The sequence below is a fragment of the Mustela erminea genome, chromosome 1 (genome assembly GCF_009829155.1).
Source record: "Mustela erminea isolate mMusErm1 chromosome 1, mMusErm1.Pri, whole genome shotgun sequence".
Lineage (NCBI taxonomy): Eukaryota > Metazoa > Chordata > Mammalia > Carnivora > Mustelidae > Mustela > Mustela erminea.
This window is the reverse complement of record NC_045614.1, coordinates 108,495,711-108,512,988: the sequence shown is the minus strand read 5'-3', so window position 1 is coordinate 108,512,988 and position 17,278 is coordinate 108,495,711. Positions and strand designations below refer to the sequence as shown.

The following is a 17,278-nucleotide window of genomic DNA, read 5'->3' as shown; positions in this document are numbered from 1 at the left end:
TTGGTAGGGACAAGAATAAGACATATTATCTAAGATTAATCCAATGGAAGAATAGGAAAGGAAAAATGTAAAGAAAGCATAGTATGGAAAGTATAAAATTACATATACAAATAAAGTCATTGACTGCATAAAGTAAAATTAAGCAGCATTGTAAGTGTATTAAATGTGTTTTCACATTTAATTCTTACAATGGTGTCAGGCAACAAGCATCATAAGTATGTCATTTTCTAGATTATGACACTGGCAATGCAAATGATCTAAATAATTTGCTTAAAGTCACATAGCTAGAACTCAGAGAGTCTGGGACTGAAGTCCATTCTGTTACCACTATAGTTTCTCTCTATATAAAATCCAGATGGTGAAATAAGTCTGAAGTTATCATTATTCAATATGTAAATATTTTAAGATAGTTAAATATAAACGCTCTAATATAGCCTATTAAAAGACTCTCAGGGGCGCCTGGCTGGCTCAGTGGGTTAAAGCCTCTGCCTTTGGCTCAGGTTCATTATCCCAGGATCCTGAGATGAAGCCCTGCATCGGGCTCTCTGCTCAGCATGGATCCTGCTTTCCTTTCTCTCTCTCTCTCTGCCTGCCTCTCTACCTACTTGTGATCACTGTCTGTCAAATAAATAAATAAAATCTTAAAAAGAAAAAAAAAGAAAGACTCTTAGAGGGATGTCTGGGTGGCTTAGTTAGTTAAGTGGCTGTTGTTGGCTCAGGTCATGATCCCAGCATCTTGGGATCGAGTCCCACATCAGGGTCCTTGCTAGTCAGGGAGCCTGCTTCTCCCTCTGCCTCTGCCAGCTACTCTGTCTGCCTGTGCTCACTCTCTCTCTCTCTCTGACAAATAAATAAATAAAATCTTTAAAAAGAAATAAAAGACTCTAAGAATAGATTAAAGGAAGAACAACATCAAAATATACTATTTACAAAAGAAAAGCCTTACATAATAAAAAATAAGTAATGATGAAATCATGAAGGTGGGAAAAAATATCAAACAATGTCTAACTAAAGAAATGCTTACTTTACTGTAATAACAAAATAGACAGTAAAGCAAAAAAAAAAAAAAAGAACACTAGAAATTAAGATTGTCATTATACAATGAAACAGGAATTTTATCAAGAAAATATACAATATTACCAAATTGCATTTTAAAGATGAGAGCAAAAAAACTGCAAATCTAAAGATTTACTTGGAAAATATACAAAGAAACAGCTTCTTTCCTTCCTTTCTCTCAACCATTTTGACAGCTGCTCTTGGTTGGGGCCATCCTGCACCCAAGGCAGGAAGATGGTGGCTGTGAAGAAGACAAAAAATTCCCTGGAATCGATCAACTCTAGGTTCCATATCATCATATAAAGTGGAAAGCATGTGGTAAGGTACAAGAAGACTCTGAAAATGATCAGATATGGCTAAGTCAAACTAGTCATCTTTGCCAACAACTGCCCAGCCTTGAAGAAATCTGAAATAGAATACCATGTCACGTTGGCCAAAACTAGTGTCTACTACCACGGTGTCAATAATATTGAATTGGGCACAGTGTGTGGGAAATACTACAGAGTATGATATTGGCTATTGATTGAGGCGATTCTGAGAACATTAGAAGCTTCCAAAACAGACTGGTGAAAAGTAAATCATGTAAAATTTTTCTTTAATAAAATTAGCCAGAGCTTGTTTTAAACACACATACACCCATGATCAGCCAAAGAATAACATTATTTCCTTGATATTTATATATTAGAAAATATTCATAGTATAATTTCCCTTTAGCTTTATAAATACCCTTTGCTAACACTCATGCTCAAATTAACAAATCAAACTTGTTCAGAGCTCAAGGGATGGATATTTTAGCCAAAATTTCAAGCATGCCTTGGACATAGTACTAATAATGTTTCATCTTAAACAATTTATTCGTGAAAACATTCCTGATTTTTCCAACTAGACATTTCTCTCCTTATTTTGAATACCCAAAGTACTTTGCTTATATTACTTTACTGAACATGTCTTACATTAACTTGGTAGTTCTCAGTCAGGCACGTTTTTCCCCACCAGGGAACATTTGGCAATGCCTGGTGACATTTTTGGCTCTCTCAATTGTGGGGAATCTTGTGGTGGGTAGAGACCAGAAACAACGCTCAGCATTCTAAAATACACAGTGCATTTCCCTACAATAAGAAATTATTTGGCCCAAAATATCAACAGTGCTGTGGTTCAGAAGAAGAAACCCAGTTTGAGTTTGTAGCTTGTTAATTTTCTTTTTCATCTTCTCCACTTTCAGTTACTTTGAAAGTATCATGGGGACACCTCGGTGGCTCAGTCGGTTGAGTGTCTGCCTTCTGCTTGGGTTATGATCCCAGGGTCCTGGGAACAAGCCCTGCACTGGGTTCCCTGTTTAGTGGGGAGTCTGCTTCTCCTTCCTCTGCCCTTCCCCCTGCCTGTGTATGCTCTATCACTTTCTCTCTCTCTCTCAAAAAAAAAAGGTATCATGGACTGGGTCTTACCTGGGATTCCATATAATTTATAGTGTTGTGCCTGCTACAGGGTAAGGTAACATTTGTGAAACTGAATTTTTATTCAACGTCAATCCTTAGTGTCCCACTACGTGTGGGGTGCTCTCTTCAGAATGTGTGTGAAAGAGTCTAAGTAGGTAGTCTTTATTCTCTACGAATTCCCAGCTTAATAGTGAAAGAGAGATATAAATAGATACTTCGTACTACAATACTTTATATACTTGAACAAGGATATGAGGGAAAAGTATGCAGTGTGAAGCCAAAGTCAGAACTAAGGAGATTTCATATAGTAAATCAAAACAAAGCAGAACCTATTTGGCATAAAATAATACCGAAAAGTTGCTTTGCCTATTTTCGTAGGTAAACTAGGATTAGAAAACAAAATGCCAGATATAAAGATGTAACACCAACAAAACCCCTTCCTTCCAAAATAAAGAATGTTACTAGGTTAACTTAAAAGTGGGAGACTTCCTTGAAGTCATCTTTCAATGCTGTTCTTGAACTGCTTAACTGAAAAGTTATTTTAAAGTCCAAGAACTCTTCTTTGTACTTATTTTCCCCTTTTCCCTGGCATTCTGTTTTTGTTTTATTTATGAAATATTTTTTCTAATCTCTCTAAGGCTTCTGATTAGTATTGTTTTTACGTGAACTTTTCCTGGAATTATCTGTGTTAGCTCCAGTGCTATAGTTTCTCTTTTATGCTTATTTTGTTCTACTCTTCCATTTTGAAAGATTTATTTTGTGTCTGATCATTATTTGTCTTCGTATTTAAGACTGTATCATTATAATTCAGTAAAGTTCCTATGCACAGAATTCTTATATAAAAATAACTATTCCTCCTATATTCAAACAAGATCTATGTGAAGATGAATTTGAAACTATTATGCAACTCAAATAAGACTTGAAATAATGAAAAAGAATTCCAGTTTCTTCAATGGAACTATTACAAAATTTAAGTCTATATAAATTAGAATAATAGAAAAAATAATTAACAACATGAATGGAATTCTCACTTTGTAATTAGATTAGCTATTTCTACTATGCATGTGGAAAACTAGACAAGAAAAATATCCAGGATATTTTTGAGAAGGTAGAGAAATGAAAGGTAACTAACGTCACCATATATAATTTATATCCTGACAATACAATAATTGAAAATGTATGCTAGAAAATTAAATTAAAGGTGACTACCTACCTACACTAAATGACAGGTAAGTCACGGATTGCCCTGTGAAAATTGAGCTATAAAAGCAGCAAGAAGAAACTCTGAAAGTTATACACACACACACACACACACACATAAACACACCCATAAATAGAGTGAAGCTGTCCATTAGAGTATAGTAGACAATTCAAAAGCGCAGAGAAAAAAAGATTATTAAATTTAATTATGTAAATACATTTGAAGAATCTACAGAGCAAAGTAATATAAACATAGTGAAAAGAAGAGGAAAGGCACATGAAATATATATATGACAGATAATTGGTCTGGTTTCTTTAATACAGTGCTTGCACAAATCAGTAAGCAAAAGATAAAGAATATAACTGAAAAAGTACAATAATCATGCACAGAAGTGTCAGTACACGTGTACTATTCAAGATTCTTCAGCTAAAAAGAACCAATAGGATAGATATGTAGATAGGTAGATAGATAGGTAGGCAGGGAGGTAGGTAGATAGATACAGATGAGAGGAGATTTGTTATTGGCTTACACCATTTTGAAGGCCAAAAGTTCCCACAATTTGCCATCTGCAAGCAGGAGAATCCAGAAAGCAGGTGGTGTACTTCAGTCTGAGTCTGCAGGCCAGAGAAGCAGTGGGCCAATGGCGTTCAGTCCTGCTGTGAGTTTGAAAGCCTGAGAGCTAAGAGCTTCGGCGTCTGTGGACAGAAGATGGCTGTCTCGGTTCAAGAGAAGAGGAAATTCACTCTTCTTCCACCTTTTTGTTCCTTTCAGGCTGTCAGTGGATTGGATGACGCCTACCAGCACTGGTGAGGGAGATCTTTACTCAGTCTACCGATGCTAATGCAAGTCGCTTCCAAAGACACCCTCACAGACACACCTAGTCAAGTTTTACCAACTACTCGGGTGTTCCTTCACTCAGTCGCGTTGACACATAAAATTAACCATTACAACATATCATTCCGAAACACATGAAAGTACGTTCAACTACCATCAGAATAGGAGATGGGACGCCTGGGTGGCTCAGTTGGTTAAGCAGCTGCCTTCGGCTCAGGTCATGATCCCAGCGTCCTGGGATCGAGTCCCACATCGGGCTCCTTGCTCCGCAAGGAGCCTGCTTCTCCCTCTGACTCTGCCTTCCACTCTGTCTGCCTGTGCTTGCTCTCGCTTCTCTTTCTATGACAAATAAATAAAATCTTTAAAAAAAAAAAAAAAAAGAATAGGAGCAAAGCAAACACACTGAAATACAATTTTCCTCATATCAGAATGGCAAGTATTTTTTTTAGAAGGATGTTGGTGAGGATTTGTGGAAATAGATAAGCTCATGCATTCTTGGTTAGTGAATATTGGATCAACCTTATGGGAATACATTTGGCAATATCTGTCAACATAAAAATCCCCGTATATTTTTACTCACAATTGTCATTCTAGGAATTTATGCGTTGGTAAGTTCCTACATGTCTCAGAGAAAGACAATATACTGTGGAGGTTAATAGCATAGAAGCTGGAGTCCACCGGGTTGAACCCAGGTTTTGCATTTACTGAGTGTGGTGTCAGGGAAATTATTTGGTAGTCCTTATACCAGAGTTTTCTAATTTGTCTAATGGGGATAATAATAGCAAATACCTCAAGGGGTTGCCGTGATTATAAAATTTAGTAATATATGTCAAGTGCTCGTCACAATGTAGGTACTGTGGAAGTGGAGGGATGATGTATCTCAGTTCGACTGGGACATAGTCCTGGCTTAGACTTGTTCTGTCCCAATACAATTACAAACATCCCTACCCTTTTAGGTCTCACTGGATGACATATTATGTAGACATCTTACAGGTAAGCATGAGAGTAATTGTTCTAAGTATATTAATTGTGGATCTGTGAATAATAGCAAAGATTATAAATAATGTCCATCAATTGATTACTTGTTAAATGTGTGTACTTACAATATATGTTTCATCCTTTCAGAGGAACATGCCATAGCTTTCAAAAAGAAAATTAACCACAGCAGTTGTTTCGAACAATGATTTTCAAACTTTTTGATCTCATGATCTCTTAAATTAATTTTTTTTAAGATTTTTTTTTTTAATTTATTTGACAGACAGGTCACAAGTAGGAAGAGAGGCAGGCAGAGAGAGAGGAGGAAGCAGGCTCCCCACTGAGCAGAGAGCCCGTTGTGGAACTCGATCCCAGGATCCTGGGATCATGACCTGAGCCGAAGGCAGAGGCTTTAACCCACTGAGCCACCCAGGTGCCCCATGATCTCTTAAATTATTAAGAATCATTTGCAATGTGAAACATCATTTGCTTTCATAGATGATATCTAGTGATATTTACCAGATGAGAAATTAGATCGACAAACATTTATGTATGTATTTATAAGTCATTTTAAAATAACAATAAAAATGTAATAACATGGCAACAACATATTTTTAAGGAAAAACTACATTAAAATTAGCTTGGAAGTACATTGCTTTGCATTTTCACTAGTGTTAAACAGTCCTATAAATAGTAGGTTGTACTACAGCTTCTGAAAACTTCACTTTACACTCAAGAGAGAATAGGAGAAAAAAAGGCAACTGATATTTTAGTGTTATTATAAAAATAGTTTTGACCTCACAGGCTCCCCAAAGGGATCTCTAGTATTTCCAGTGGTCTTAGGTCAAGGTATATTTTGAGAATTTTGAGAACCATTCGTTTAGAACTTGGACCAAAAATCATTTTTTCAAGGAGGAATATTTTATTGCTGACATTTTTTAGAAGTGCCTGCACATGGTGATAATAAAAATCAGACCAAATTATAGTCAGTTTTATTATTTTTTACAAATTCTCTACCAATAATCCTCTATCTTAGTGCCTACACTTAGGGTAGACATTCTTGTCACCCCATCATTTATATATCAAGGTGTAGCAGAAACCAAACTAGACCAAATCCATCTGATGCCAAAGAGCTTGGGATCTTAACTGTCCCAGTATGTTAAAAAATTATTTTAATGCTTGCATCTTAAGAAGGATACATCACTGATGGTCATCTGCACAAACAACAACAAAAATACTAGTTCCACAGAAGTAATTCCCATCATAGACTACAAGAGCAAGTGGAGAATGAGTGCAAAAATCCTAGGAAGGAAGAGGAAAACAAGTTTTCAATCATCCTTCAGAATCCAAGCAGAACATCCAAACACACTCATATTAAAACAGATACAGTTAGAGCAAAGTGGTAGGCCTTTAAATCTCTGAAAACTTGAAGAAAATAGTTAATTATCATTCTGAGATAATTACTGCTGTAAATTCAGTCATTCGGCCTCTGTTTTTACAACCTGGCATTTTCCACTGAGAAGAAGAATCTGCCCTTCTCAAGAATTTTATTTTCCAGGCTCTTTCAAGGGTTCTGCCAGCACAGCCCTGACTCACCAGCTGGGGCTCCCTGAGGAGAGAGGCGGGAGGGGAGAGATTCCCCAGTGTGTGCACTCCAGCCAACTTCTGGAGGTCCCTGTGCATTTTGTCATGACAATTAGATTGTGTACTTACACAAAATATTCTAAACATCTTAATTAAGTTAGATTGAAGGAAATTAAACTAAAAAGGATCTGAGGTGTGGAGCATTTCTTCAGTAAGAAAATCCCATTATAAACCCAGAGAAGGTGAAGAGCAAATAGACTCCGACTAATGCACAGGTCATGAATTTGGAAGTCTCCATTGTATCTTCAGAGTTGAGGAATAAGAAAAAGTGCAAAGGTTATTTTCATGGATGGGGAAGTAAAGGGAGAAGAATGACAGAGAATTTCATTGATACTGATTGATCTTGATACTGATAATGAGACATGATGCCCCTAATAGTACAGGATGTCAGAACTGAAAGGTATTTTAGAGACCATCCAGACAATTCAGACAATCCAGACAAACCCCTTTATTTTATAAATGGGAAAATAAGACCCAGAGTAGCTAAGTAATAAAGCTTGATGTTTACAATGTTAACTGATTTATCAAATAAACTATAAGTTATGGCACATAATATCTCTTTGAATCTCCATGGTTTTTTTTTTAAAGATTTTATTTATTTATTTGACAGAGATCACAAGTAGGCAGAGAGGCAGGCAGAGAGAGAGAGAGAGGAAAGCAGGCTCCCCACTGAGCAGAGAACCCGATATGGGGCTTGAACCCAGGACCCTGAGATCATGACCTGAGCCGAAGGCAGAGGCTTAACCCACTAAGCCACCCAGGCGCCCAAATCTCCATGTTTTTGAAGGAACATATATTATAGGCATTGTTTTTGTTACTCTTTCTTTTCAAATAATATTATTAAAATACTGTTTAACATTATATATCTGAAACTATGACAGGACAGTGAATTTTAAGTCAGAATCAATGACCAAAATAATGATTTGAACTTTATAAATTTGTATTAGCTACATTGTTAAATAAAATTCAAAAACACTGTTTTGAGGCTTAATGTTTATGGGCACTAAGCTTAACTGTGGAGAGGAACCATCGATGTATACAAGGTACAAAGTTCCTGATCTCCAGTGGCTCACACTTATCCAATGAGATTAATTATAAGCAATATATGTAGACCTTAAGTTAAAAAAAAAAAAAAAAACCACACCCAAAGAACAAAACAAAAAAAAAGCATTTTAGAGGGGTATAAAAAAGTAGATCATGAAGAGCTTAATTCCGCTTAGAGAGTTCAGGCAACCTCCATGAAATTAAATTGAGAAAAAGACCTTGAAGGAATAATAAGACTTCAGTAGGTGTACACTGGAAAATTAGGTCATTTCAGATAGAAAAGAATATACACACAAAGGCAGAGTCTCATATGGTTTTTAGGAAAGATACCTTATGTATTTAGGGTATGGAAAAGAGGGTACAGAGCTTGACCATATACAACTTCTTCTTTGAGGCCACCCATGTGTCCAGCCATCACTCAGGACTTTCTCTGAGGTAGCCATGATCATTAGCACGCCATCTTGCCTCCAGATGTCCCTCATTGAATTAGAGGTCAGCTACTCAACAGGTTTGTCAGAAATCTATACATTGGCTTGGCCAAAAAGATGAATGAGGCTAATCACATGCCTTCTATGATTATTTGAACTTAGAAACACAAAGTTTCAGTGAGAGATAAAGCTGGAAGAGAAGATATAAAAAGAAGAACTTAAGGTTGAATCAAGGTCATGGCAAATTAAAATTTTGAGGGACTAGAAAGCCCATGAAGAGAAACCATAAGGTTGTATAAGAGTCAGAGAGTAGTTTGTCCCTAGAGTTAGCTCAGTTTTAATGTGTCCTTCTTATAAACCTAACCTGGAAGGAATCTTAGATTCTTAAGTCAAAAGAACCTAGCTAATCCAGAGACAAGGAAAACTAGTGGGAAATTAGGCCACATTTTAAACAATATCTTGGGGAAAACTGGGTATTTTAGACTCTAAAACCAGGAAGTCTCTACTCTAAGTAAACCTTTGTTACACAATTATTTGTGCCTTGTTTTTAACTTTCATATTTAAAAAATATTTTATTACCACCTCCATTTTCCCCTCCTTTTCCATTCCTTATCTTAAAAGACTTTTAAGAAACCCTTAGCTATTGAAATGATTTCTCAGCAGTAAGATGTAACTCTTTTGTTTTTTAAAATTTTATTTACTTATATATAGAGAGAGAGCATGTGTGGGGGGAGGGCAGAGGGAGAGGGAAATAGAGACTCTCCAGTGGAATCAGCACTCTGGGCAGAGCCTCATGTGGGTCTCAGTCTCATGACCCTGAGATCTTGACCTGAGCTGAAACCAAGAGTTGAGCTCTTAATCAGCTGAGCCACCCAGGCGCCTCAAGATTAAGTCTTCATACTATCTGATCTTCATTCTGGCCAAACCTATTGTCTTCCAGGAGCTCACACTTATCCAATGAAAAATTATAGGCAGCATATATAACCTTATATAATCCAGCTGATTATATATAGACCATGTATAGACCTTTATCCAGCTGTTGGATTAAGAATTACCGGGCACCTGGGTGGCTCAGTGGGTTAAGCCACTGCCTTCGGCTCAGGTCATGATCTCAGGGCCCTGGGATTGAGTTCCGCATCGGGCTCTCTGCTCAGCAGGGAGCCTGCTTCCCTCTCTCTCTCTCTCTCTCTGCCTACTTGTGATCTCTGTCTGTCAAATAAATAAATAAAAATCTTTAAAAAAAAAAAAAAGAATTACCAACAGGTCTTCTTGGAAAGATACACAGATGCTGACTCACTAGTTTGGAAAGGAGACTAAGAATTTAGACTTGTAAATGATCCTTAATCAAAGAGTTCAAGGATCACACCTTAAAAACAAAACAAAACAAAAACAAAAACAAACAAAAAACCAAAAAACTTTGACGTAGTTTTTTTTTTTTTTTTTTTTTTTTTTTTTTAGGGAATTTCTAGGGCACCTGGGTGGTTCAGTTGGATAAGCAACTGCCTTCAGCTCAGCTCATAATCCCAGAGTACCTGGATGGAGTCCCGCAGTGGGCTCCCAACTGCACGGGGTGTCTGCTTCTCCCTCTGACCTTCTCCCTTCTCACACTCTCTCTCATTCTTTCTCTCTCTCTCTCTCTCAAATAAACAAATAAATAATCTTAAATAGGGAAATTCTAAAGTAAAGTTTTATTCTGTTTTGTGAAGGACTGAAACCAGGAAGTAAGCTATTAGGATACTGTAGATGAGAGCTAAGGAATTGTGGGGAAAAAAAGGTGACTATTGATATAATAAATAATCCGTCATAAAATTCCTTTATTATAATTTAGAACTACATATACCATCTTATATCCTCATCTGTGTTTCCTTTACCTTCCTCTATGATTTTCCATCTATGTCTTATCTATTCCAGGGGATCTGAACATAGTTCTCTATAGATTGATGTAAGGATTGGTACATCTGATTCCTGGATCTAACAATCTAACCAAAGCTAGCTGAGCAGATGACTAAGAAAATCCATGGAAGAAAACAAATTTGGCCAGAATGAAGATCAGATAGTATGAAAAATTACATCCTGGGGCGCCTCGGTGGCTCAGCTGATTAAGTACCCAGCTCTTGGTTTCAGCTCAGGTCAAGATCTCAGGGTCCTGAGATTGAGCCCCACATGAGGCTCTGCCCAGAGTGCTGATTCCACTGGAGATCCTCTATCTCCCTCTCCCTCTGCCCCTCCCCCGCTCACTCATGCTCTCTCTCTGAGTAAATAAAATCTAAAAAACAAAACAAAACAAAACAAAAAGAACTAGATCTTACTGCTGAGAAATCATTTCAATAACTAAGGGTTTCTTAAAAGTCTTTTAAGATAGAGAACGGAAAAGGAGGGGAAAATGGAGGTGGTAATAAAATATTTTTTAAAATACAAAAGCTAAAAACAAGGCACAAATAATTGTGTGACAAAGGCTTACTTAGAGTAGAGACTTCTTGGTTTTATTTATTTTTTATTTTATTTATTTATTTTTTTAAGATTTTATTTATTTATTTATTTATTTATTTATTTATTTGACAAACAGAGATCACAAGTAGGCAGAGAGGCAGACCGAGAGAGAGAGAGAGAGAGAGAGAGAGAGAAAGAGAAGCAGGCTCCCTGCTGAGCAGAGAGCCCGAGGCAGGGCTGAATTCCAGGACCCTGAGATCATGACCTGAGCTGAAGGCAGAGGCTTTAACCCACTGAGCCACCCACCCTCCCTGACTTCTTGGTTTTAGTTAGCAGTGAAATCAAACAAGATTTTGGTGATTGATGAGAAATGGGGAGTTGATAATGGTCATCCACAAAGAGCAAAGCTCTGAGTCCAGTATTTCTGCTGTATTCCTAGGCTGTTTCTTTCTTTCTTTCTTTCTTTCTTTCTTTCTTTCTTTCTTTCTTTCTTTCTTTCTTTTTTTCTTTTCTTTTCTTTTCTTTTTTTCTTTTCTTTTCTTTTTATTCCCCAGTTGGGGCCTTTAATACAGGAAAATGACTTTACTGATGAACTGTTGACAGAAAGCCATCTTTGAATTACTATTATGACTTACCTTTGGGCTTTAATTTTTTTTTTAAGATTTTATTTATTTGACACAGAGAGAGAGAGAGATCACAAGCAAGCAGAGAGGCAGGCAGAGAGAGAAGGGAAAGCAGGCTCCCCGCTGAGTAGAAAGACTGATGCGGGGCTTGATCCCAGGACCCTGAGATCACGACCTGGGCCGAAGGCAGAGGCTTAACCCACTGAGCCACCCAGGCACCCCTGGGCTTTAATTTTTAAGAACACAGTTTCTCTGTATCTCTTTATGTGCCCAAACACATATAATCTTCCAGGTTGTGAATCAATACTGATCTAAAGGGAAGAGAGGGAACTAGAGAGGTAGGAAAACCTCTAAGTTTGAGAAGACTAGTCCTTCAATTAGAATGTTAATGATAAATTAGAAGACACACAGGAATCCCTCAAAGCATTTATGGTTTGAATTAGCACTATAACCCCGAATTCCCCACTTTTTATCTTTGTGGGAAATAAGAGGCTGAGAAACTGGACTCAGATGTGCTTTGAAAGTTACACATAATAGTCAATCTGCACAGATTTCTAATTGCCTTAACTTGAAAAGAAAGTACACTTTTTTTAATTTTTTTTTTTTAAAGAACATAACTCCCTACAAAACCAGACTGATAGCACTGCAGAATAATTACAGCTTCCTCTGGTTGCTATGACACCTCTTCTACCTACGTCATCCTGTATCATAATGGTTTTTGAGTGCTCGTAAAAGAAGATAGGATAGTGACATAAGATTAAAGGTATGAGGGGAAAAAGATCTCACTAAAGGTGACATTAAGAAATAATTTAACAGGGGCTCCTGGGTGGCTCAGTGAGTTAAAGCCTCTGCCTTTGGCTCTGGTCATGATCCCAGGGTCCTGGGATGGAGCCCCACGTCGGGTTCTCTGCTCAGCAGGGAGCCTGCTTCCCCCTCTCTCTCCGCCTGCCTCTCTGCCTACTTGTGATCTCTGTCTGTCAAATAAATAAGTAAAATCTTAAAAAAAAAAAGAGAGAGAGAGAAAGAAAGAAAGAATTTAACATCATCCCCCCCCTCCCCAGTGGCTCAGTCAGTTGAGCATCATTGGACTCTTCTCTCACCTCAGGGCTTGATCTCAGGGTTGAGAGTTCAAACCCTGCACTGGGCTCTATGTTGGGTGTGGCGCCTACTTGAAAGAAAGAAAAAAGAAAGAATTTAATGTCAGTGTTTTAGTTAATGGAACCATAATTATCTTCCTAACAAATATTACCACATATGTCTTATGAGGCATTGACTGTAACAGCTTGTACTTGCGGGACGGGTGGAGTAAGAGTTTTAGTTTAAAAGCTTCTTACAAATGTAAAAATAAAATAAATCCAGCCATGACAAAACCAGGAAAATGTTTTAACGTTTCTTTAATTAACCCCTAAGTAGTTTGGAAATAACTTAAGAATAACAGAAATTGGCCCTGCTTTAGGGGGTGCCTGGGTGGCTCAGTCCGTGGCCTACGTCTGCATCTAACTCTTGATCGCAGGGTTGTGAGTTCGAGTCCTGTGTTGGGCTCCATGCTGGGTGTGAAGCCTACTTAAAATGGCCCCATTTTAGGGAGAGGATTCATCAGCAGAGTTCTCAGCAATGAAGAGTCTTTTATCCTTAGCTGAACCACCTTCATATGGTAGGATGTCAGAGCAAGGATTCACCCTCTTGGTGTGAAAAAGCAGGCTGGGTCTTGAAGGGAAAGAGAAAGGGAGAGGTCAGGAAGAGGAAGGCGGTGTGGACAGAACAAATGGTAATGAGTTCAGAGGAGCCGCTTAATCATTTGCCTACCGTGGGCTTCTATCTGGATCGGACCAAAAGGGCTTCATTTAATGAGAAGATTTATCTTTGGCGTCTATGAAGCGAGAGTTGATCTGACACTGTTTAAACAGGCAACATGAGAATGCAAGCGTTTAAAGCTGGTATATTACTGAAATGTTCAAGAAATCTCATCACAAATACATTCAAAATACACAATCTAAATCCTTTTTAAAGGGCACCTCACATTAATCCCTCAGCTGGGGTTCCTCGTTTTTATAGCATCATTTATCACTTTAATGTAACGTTAGTTTAGCAGCTAAAAGCCAAGGCAGAAAACCTGCTCCGAATGTTGGAACATTAATGACTTGAGCAAAAAGGAAACACTTGAAAGACCAGCCGACGCTCTAGTTCTTTCCCCTAGGTTATAATCACAGATGTAGGAAGCAATTGCTGCTATATAAATAATACTGCAATGTGGTTAATGTTGGCAAGACAAGACTTATTTGGGACAGAAAGGGTAAATAACAAAAGGTTTGACAAACTGACTCAAGGGAGAAATGTGTGTTTATGTGTGCAGAGAGGGAGGGGTAAGGGGGAGAGAGATGAGCTCAAACCCTTCTTTGATTCCAGTGCATATTTTTCTAGACAGAAAATCTAGGGGTGGAGATGAGATGCAGGGGGTGGAGGGTGGAAATACCAGGGCATCCTAGCAGCACAGATGGCATCGGGACTCATGCCTCCCACTACACCTGAGGCTGTGGAGGCTGCAGGAGAATGCACGGGTATGTGGATGTGGGGAGGGCTGGGGGCGGCACTCCATTTGGGAGGGGAGAATCCCAGTATTTGTGAAACCAAATTCCCCACACTGCTTCAGCAACTCCTTTTTTTGCTTACCTAAAACATACATCTGACATATATCTGACTCTCTCCCTAGCTAAGCAGGATTCGGGGAAAGACATGTACCTTTTCTTGAGTTACCTTGTCCACATTTGTGAAATGCACCAGGGTTCAGATGGTGAGGGTGAGGATGTCTAGATGGACACGTTGAGTCCTTCCAGCACCAATCTTTCATGGATTTACTTTGCTATTATTAATATTGCTGATGACTCTTTTTTTTTTATGCTATCTTTGGTGCTCTGATTATATCACATCAAAGGACTAACTGTAGGCCTATTTTCTAGGTTTCACAATTTCCCAAAGGCAGAGCCATGTAGGAACTTCCCAGAACCCTTGATGTCACAGGATTTAGTGACAAAGATTTTCTCCTGACCAAACTCCAACCGGGCTCCTCTGAACCCTTTTCTTGACGAGGCCTCAACCTTGGCTTGCAAAGACGTGAACAAAATATTATCATAACAGATTAAGGCTCTATCCCTAGGATGACCCTAGGTCCTCTTAAAGTACCTGCTTAAGGAAACTCAAGGCTGCCAAAGAATTGACTGCTTCTTCCAGTCAACACCTGAAATGGGACCCGTGTCTCCCAGCCTGTATTGGAAACCACGAACCAAGTCTGATGAGCGCCAGTGAAGAAATTCAGGTGGGCAGGGTACCTGGGTGGCTCAGTGGGTTAAAGCCCCTGCTTTCGGCTCAAGTCCTGATCCCAGAGTCCTGGGATCGAGCCCACGTCGGTTCTCTGTTCAGCAGGGAGCCTGCTTCCCCCTCTTTCTCTGCCTGCCTCTCTGCCTACTTGTGATTTCTGTCTGTCAAATAAATAAATAAAATCTTTAAAAAAAAAAAATCCAGATGGGCTTCACTGGGCATCAACCCCCCCCCACCCCTTGCTGCTTTTTGTAATTTTTACTTTCCTGACTCTGCTGAGCCCCTGCTCACTCCCTTCCTTCTTCCTTCATTCTCCCTTTAAATGCCTAGTCACTTCTGTGCAAATCAAAGTTGAATTCCGTTCACACTGGACTTTTTTCCTCATTGCAATAGTATATTACTGATTAAAATCTGTTCTTACCTCTTTATTAACTAGCTTTTTTTTTTTTTTTGACATTAGACAGCTGAGCACCTCATTTCAAGGTGAATACTTCCCTAACACCCTTTTGGTTCAAAGGGTAAAATACAAGTTTCTTATCATGCATTTTATATAGTCCATGGTGGGCATTTCCTATCCACCCCACCTCTTCTGTCTTTGGGGCCCATCTGGCTTTTGTTTCAATCGCAAACACAGCAGATGACATTCTCTGCCAGTGAATCCTATTTTCAGCTCTCTTGGGGAAGCTACAGAAGCTGAGCTATGCTTCCAAATTTACTGCCAGGTTTAAAACAATAAAAATCTCATGCTTATTATTTCCCTCTGACCTAGGACAGGGTCTAAAATGACTGACTCCAGTTCCTCTGCAAAGGTATGAAAGTCTGTTTTAAAAAAGTATTTATATATCAAATGACTACTTTGGGGTGGCCCTCCGTGGCTTGGGGGTCTCACAGGAGTGCTTCCCTGCAGAACGGAGCCTCTTCCCCAACTGTTAGCAAACGGAGCCTGGAGAGGAAGATTAGGCTTAGCTTTGTGTTGAGCTCTTTCATTCTGCATAGCAGAAGCTGGGTGATCCCCATATGCTAGTTTGGACTTTGGAATTTTCAGGAAGGATTCTCACCTAAGACAGTGTTAGGGCTCCCGGTAGCTCATCTGTCTTGACTCTGTTTTGCTTTCGAGCTTTGTTACTCAGCAGAGAACCATAAGCATGGTCAAAATCTGAGAGCTTGTTAGAGCTGCAGGATCCCAGATCCTATCCCAGACCTATTCAATCAGAATCAGCATTTTTGAAAAGACCTCCAGGTGAGTCTAATGCACCTGAAAGTTTGAGAAGCACTGCTGTTGAAAAGCACACTCTGACTCTTGCTTCTTCCTGTAACCATTACAATTCTGAATCCTTGTCTTCCTGATATGCTCAACAGGCTAGAGATAAAGAATTTTCCTTACTCTCTAGATGCTTCCTACATAGACTACAGGTCTGCTCAGTAACCTGCCCCACCCTACAGAGTCACCTCTTTGCCTGCCTACCCCTGAACATCTCTCATTCATGTCCTATTTCCCTCCAAAAATACAGGACTTGCCACCTGCAGACTAGTCACTCCCTAGCCCCACTGTAATGTCCCTCTTGGTTAACACACCTGGTTCTAGGTCAGCCTGAGCCCATGAGCCTTATACTGTGGAGCATACCCCTTTTGTGCCTAGAGCTGCCCAGAGAACCAAGATCAGATGAATCACAGTGCTGCCCCACAGTGCTGACTGGGGATTCTAGAACACTGGGGACCAAGAGACACAAAATATGGGATTTAGCTCCATCTAGGAGATAACATAATTTCGCTTATATATCATTGTTGTGGGACTCGAATGATAATGTGTACAGAAGCAGTTAGTCTAGTCAAGCACTAAAATACTATTTGATCAAAAGGTAATTGTGGGATTGAATTGTAGATCCACGTTGCATCTCTCTTACAGATAAAATTTAGAAAATATTTAGGGACTGTGATAAATGAGGGACAAAAACTTAAGGGGAAAAAAATTCTCATTTAAAATGGGATTATGGGGGTGCCTGGGTGGCTCAGTGGGTTAAAGCCTCTGCCTTCGGCTCGGGCCATGATCCCAGGGTCCTGGGATCAAGCCCCCGCATCGGCCTCTCTGCTCAGCAGGGAGTCTGCTTCCTCCCCTCTCTCTCTGCCTGCCTCTCTGTTTGCTTTTGGTCTCTGTCAAATAAATAAATAAAATCTTTAAAAAAATAAAATAAAATGGGATTATGATTGAATATATTTCCTTTAATTTTATTTTTTGTTCAGGTTGTTGTATGGGTTTAACACATTTTTGAACCTTCTCAAAAAAGACAGAGG

General features: G+C 39.0%; 1 pseudogene; it reads left to right on the top strand.

Annotated features, from left to right (window-relative positions):
- The first annotated feature begins 1,290 nt into the window (after positions 1–1,290).
- LOC116600939 lies at positions 1,291–1,633 on the top strand (annotated as a pseudogene).
- Positions 1,634–17,278: the final 15,645 nt, after the last annotated feature.